Here is a 6000-nt window from a genome sequence, read left to right as displayed (position 1 = left end):
GAAGTGCCCTGGGTTGGATCCAGGAAAGCAAGAGGACAGCAGTAGAAAAGCCAATAAAATCCTAATAAAGTATGGAGTTCAGTTAACAGTAACGTACTAGTGTTTGTTTCTTCGTTGTGACAATGTCATGTATGTATGACACTAACTATATGGGAAGCTGGGTGAGGAGTGTACAAAACACTGTACTATCTTTGTAACCTTTTGTAAATCTAAATCAATTTTAATATAGAAGGATGCGCAAAATCTTTTCTCAGAAAATTCTTTTTCTTCTTCATTTTAGATCTTTCCCTAAGCCTCTCCCTTTCCTTTCTGAGACTATAATTTCAAGTTCCTAAGGTTTTTAATTAAATGTGGTCACTTTCTGCACACCTCTTCAAATGTATTTTAAACAGGTAAATTTTATAGTATGTCATTTGTACCTTAAAAAAGTTGTTTAAAAAAGAAAAAATTCCGGGAGGGATAACATATACACACTATTATATATAAAATAGATAATCAACAAGGACCTACTGTATAGCACGGGGAACTCTACTCAATATCTTGTAATACTCTATAAGGGAAAAGAATCTGAAAAATAATGTATGTATATATATATATGTATATATATGTATAACTGAATCACTTTGCTGTACACCTGAAACTAACATAACATTGTGAATCAACTGTACTCTAATATAAAATAAAAATTAAATTAAAAAAAGAAAAAGTTCTGTAAGTTCTATCCATTGATTCTAGTTTTACCCTCTGGCATGTTATGCCTCTTTAAATATTGAAAAATTTTCTTCCTTCCTTCCCTCCTCTCTCCCTCCTTTTCTCCTCCCTCCCTCCCTTTCTCCCTTTCTTCCTTCTTTCCTTCCTCCCTTCCTTCCTTGCTCTTCCTCTCTGTCTTTTTTGACTTCTTTGGGGGGCAGGGGCTTTCTTTTTCATTTTTTTCTCTTGTACAGAAATTTCTAATTTCTTGACACTTCCTTCCTTGACCTTTTGCACGTTTCTCACTATCAGGTGACAGTGGGAAATCCGGGGGCTCTTTCACCGCATATGCAGAAGCAGGCTTCCCCCTACATGGGGCCCAAGTGGACCACCCCATTCCCTGAGATAAGACTCAAGCAACCGCTACAACTCCAATTAGTTTTAATTTTCACAAATGAAAATTCTTGCAGCTTTCCAAACTCTTCCAAATGGCTGGACGTATCCACTCAGATAATGGGGGTTAAAAGGAACTTCTGCTAAGGGTTAAAAGGAACTTCTGCTAAGTGCTGAATTTCCTCTCCTGGGATGTGGGGAGAGGGATCTCTGAAAGCACAGACCGCATCCTAGTTTCCCGAAGGAGATGCGGATTTCAGCACTAAAGCAGGCTGTCTTCTCTGGAGGTGTTTCCTCCGAGGCTGGATGACAACCTTCCAAGGTGGCAGAGGGGAATCCTCCGTGGGCGGGAAGCTGTTTAGAAACGTCTTGTTCACTTTCACTGTGATTTTCAGACTCTAATCGGGCAGCCCTGTCAACTCTGAGGTTAACACTTCAAAAAAAAAATAATCAAATTTTCTTCACTTCCAAGGGAGTCAAATTGTTATGTATTATGCAATAGGCTTCTCTGAAATGCAAAAGGAGAAAGTGGGCTGTTTTCATTTCCAAGTGATTCTCTACCCACAGAGTCCTGTTCATATTGAGTGTGGCTCCTATTCCCGTGGGAGACCAGGGACCCCAACCCTATGCTCCTCCCTGACAAGACCCCTTAAGAGGATCAATCCTTTCTCAGCATTTAGAGAGAGGCTAGGTAGGGCGGTCCTGAGGGATGTGAGCAGAACACATCGCCGTCTCCCTACTTGCCCCAGCTCACACCTGTAGGCTGCTCCCATACGGACAGCCCCCGGCCCCGGAAAGACTCTTTCCCATGGACGTTTTCTTTCTCATAAACTCCCCCTTATTCTGCTTTCTTGCCACTCTCCCCAGATCTCCCGAATCCTGGTTCCTTTCACTCCTTCCATCAAGTTAAATTTAGGGCAACCTTCTGCTTCCACACTGAAGCTCTCGCCCCACCTGCCTCTTAAATCCTGGAAACACGTAGCCTCCGGGCAGGATGTGGTCAGGGCTGTGTGTTTCCTTTTCCATTCGCACTACTGGGCCGAAGGAGGCTCCCATGGGGCTGAAGAAGGGCAGGAGAGGTGTTCCCAGTCCCAGGGGGCCGCTTTCTCTCTGTTTTGGTTTCTTTTTTTCTGGTCTATTCAAGAGATGTTAAAACAAAATAATAAAACTAGATTTCTCAATTTCCTTCCAATTTAACTTTCATATTTTTTCTAAAATAAAACCGAATAGTGCATGTCTCTTTCCTTCTTTTGAATTCCGGTTCAAATCCCTCCTCTTATGTGTGTGTTTGAGGATGGGGCTGTCTTTTAAGCAAAAGCACTTAGTACCTATACGCCAATTGCTATTAATGGAAAACATGGAATAACAGATGTAATAATTATGTAATATTCTGAAGCTGTGCAAATGCATAGGCCTAAAAAGAATACTGTTACAGGCAGTGATCACATACGAAAATCCGTTAAGAAATTTCCCTTGGTATTTAAAGGTGGAACTATAACGTTAAAAACTGCAATTCCTTTATAACCACGAGACTTTTCTAACACATTTTTATGTTAATGTGATGGTCTGGATAGGAGCAGAACATTTTGGCCACTTCGTGGTTCTTTTATTGACCTGGAAAACAACTGCAGCGATATCTATGCCACAGGGAAATGTGACTCATTACTGCAGTTACTATGGCAGACCCTCTGCCACAGAACATATGGAAAAGCATCGTAACAGGCAGAATAGCTGTGAATAAGGACAGCTTGAAAGAAAGGAGCAACAGAACATCCAAAGCAGCCAAAGTCTGAAAAGCACAAGGTCTAGAGTCACTATCGAAGTTTTATATACCTATACACACAATAAAATGTTTTATCCAAAAAGTTCTCATAGAATATATTCTACCACTATAAATACATGCCTAAAGGTAATGATATAACCAGTGTTTCCCTCGAAGTGGTCTAAAACGGATTTTGTGAGTTTTCCCATTCATTTGTGAAAAAAATCGTTGCTAAACAAATGGAAAAAATAAGACCCAGAAAAATTAATCAACTTGTACTCCGGACTACCAGATATATCATAGTTTTGTGCTGTTGATCTTGTTTGTTTAGTCCTTTAAAGTGACAAATTAACTAGCCATTGGGAGATCTAAATTGACAGCTCCATATCATAACACCATACCTAACAGTCCCTCACACAGAGCTACCCACTCCATCTCAGCCCATTAGTTCCCACCTTTGCGATTAGTTTTAAATACAGTGTGTGATCGCAGCGGGGTCTAGAAACACAAGATAAAACAAAAACTAAACAACTGCCTAAAATCTTTTCACGTGCACAGAATTAAGTATGCAGGAAAAGTATCGCATACTCTAAATACGTGATCTTAAGTATTGGTGAGGATCACGCTAGCATAAGATTGTAAAATAAATCTAAATAAACAACAAATTGATACTCATTAACTGTTATTAACATCCTTCTACAATTTTATTATCTTTATTTGTTCAATGATCTCAAACATTATTTCCTTTTTTTTTAAGTCACAAAAGACTTAGTCAACTTAGCGATGGGGAAGGTGAGGAGGAAATCAAAGACAACCTCAAACGGAGCTTAAAAGAAAATTGCATTCACTGCTTGATGGCCCGGGCATGGCTGTGCAGGGACATCCCCAGTGTTTGGAGTTGCTGAGGGCCCCATGCCAGCCCTTGGGGCCCTCCCCTCCTCCACAGGAGAAGGGAAACCAGAAAGGAGAAGCTGATTTGATGGACGCCTAGAGATCTTGGACCCCCTTTAACCATGATGAATCTGTGAAAGTTAATCAGATTTATGCACATTTACAAAATTAATTTAGAAAAGTGAATGAGCCCACAGATATCCGGAGTAAACTCTCTTTATAATCCCCAGGATCCTAGCACAGGCCAGACAGACAACAGGGGGGCAAAGAGGCTCCCAGGGGTCTGCAGCAAAGCAGAGAGCACTTGTCTAGCTGCAATGGGCAGAGAAAAATTAGCCCTGTCAACTGTGGCCTTGAAAAGCCTGGTTCTGTGTGATTTTCTGAAATTATCATTCAGAAATCGTTTTGGCAGCATTAACTGAAGCCGGACGTATGCATAGTCTATGTCGTAACAATTCCACTCCCAGGTATAGATCCAGCGGAAATAGGTACATAGGGTCCCCAAAATATTTTCAGAGAATATTCACAGAAACACAACTCATAATAGCCCCAAACTGAAAATAGCCCACAGGTATTTCAATAGTAAAATGGACAAATATATTGAAATTCCATTCAGCAGAGAAAGAGAATGAACCCTTCCTACAGGAAACACTGTGGAAAGATTTCACAACATGGTGAGCAGATGTTGAGAAGATGACATCCCGAGAGGTGCCATTTGTATAAAGTTCAAATGGCAAAACTCTCCTTGAAGACAGAAGTCAGAATGGTGATTACTTAAAGTTGGGGAGGAGGTGACAGGCTTCGGGGTGCTGGTGATGTCCTGTGCTGAGATGGGGGAGGTGGCCTCAGGAGGGGTCCACTTTGTAAAAACGCATCACCAAACCGTGCCCTAAAGATTCTGAGTATTATTGTACGTATATTATATATCACCCTCCAAGGCTGTAAAATAAAATGTCTGTATTTCTGAAAGAAATTTGAGTGTCCTGTTTCATGTAATGAATCTAGATTTTTATCTTAGAAACCAACTCAAAAATTGCGAAGCAACGTGGGAGCCAAACCAAACACGTCAGGGGGCTGCACGGGTCTCCTAGGGCAGGGACATCTTCAGAGTACTATTTTCTGGTTCGGACTTCGAATGACAATAGGATTTATTAAGCCCTTCTATCAGTAGGTCACTGCACCCATAACAGAGTACACTGGGAGGAGCTTCTCTGCTCGGTGACCAGCCAGTGGAGGGGTTACTCCAGGCGCCAGCGAGGCCAGCACGTTACTTCCTCAGCATGTTCTGCTAATGCGCTGAGGGCCCTCACCGGGTGATGAGGTAGCACCACGAATCTTGACTTCGGATTTAAGACAGAAGAGTATCTGGCCTGAGCCCATATACTTAAACCTTAGAAATTTTCTTTCGTAGGAAATCCCAGGATAACATCCTTTTCTGCTAAAATAAATTGGAGGAAAGATAGCAAAGGCTGAACTTGGGCAATCTCACTCACTGTTGCGGTCACATCCCCACACACCTCTATTTACCTGATCTTTTTTTTAAATTTATTTTTTATTGAAGTATAGTTGAATTACAACACCGTGTTAATTACTGCTGTACAGCAAAGTGACTCAGTTATACATATATCTACATTCTTTTTCATAGTCTTTTCCATTATGGTTTATCCCAGGTTATTGAATATAGTTCCCTGTGCTCTACAGTAGGACCTTTGTTGTTTATCCATTTTATATATATACCAGTTTGCATCTGCTATTCCCAAACTCCCAATCCAACCCTCTCCCACCCCCCTCCTCCTTGGCAACCACCAGTCTATTTTCTATGTCCCTGATTCTGCTTCTGTTTCATAGATAGGTTCATTTGTGTCATATTTTAGATTCCACATATAAGTAATATCATATGGTATTTGTCTTTCTCTTTCTGACTTAATTCAACTTCCTGATAACTGCATAAACTTTGACTCAACCAAAGTCTGATTTTCCTCACAATTTCACTGACGAGGAAGATAAGATTCACATTTTAAGGCTGGTTTGAACAGAAAGCAAAATAAGATTTAAGACCATTTTATGTGGCTGAATTCTACATCTGCTGACAAAATATGCTAAGCCATTTAGAAAGAAAAATGTTGCAAGCTGTAGATTTACAAGAGATTAGGGTGCAAGCCTATTACAATGTAGTTTTATCTTTTTTTAACCTAGGCTCTAAGAAATATTTAATCCATAACTTTATATATATAGTATTGAGGTGACCAAATCCTTTTTGAAAC

The sequence above is a fragment of the Balaenoptera musculus genome, chromosome 18, assembly GCF_009873245.2.
Source record: "Balaenoptera musculus isolate JJ_BM4_2016_0621 chromosome 18, mBalMus1.pri.v3, whole genome shotgun sequence".
Lineage (NCBI taxonomy): Eukaryota > Metazoa > Chordata > Mammalia > Artiodactyla > Balaenopteridae > Balaenoptera > Balaenoptera musculus.
The sequence above is the reverse complement of the archived record's forward strand: the minus strand, read 5'-3'. Positions refer to the sequence as shown.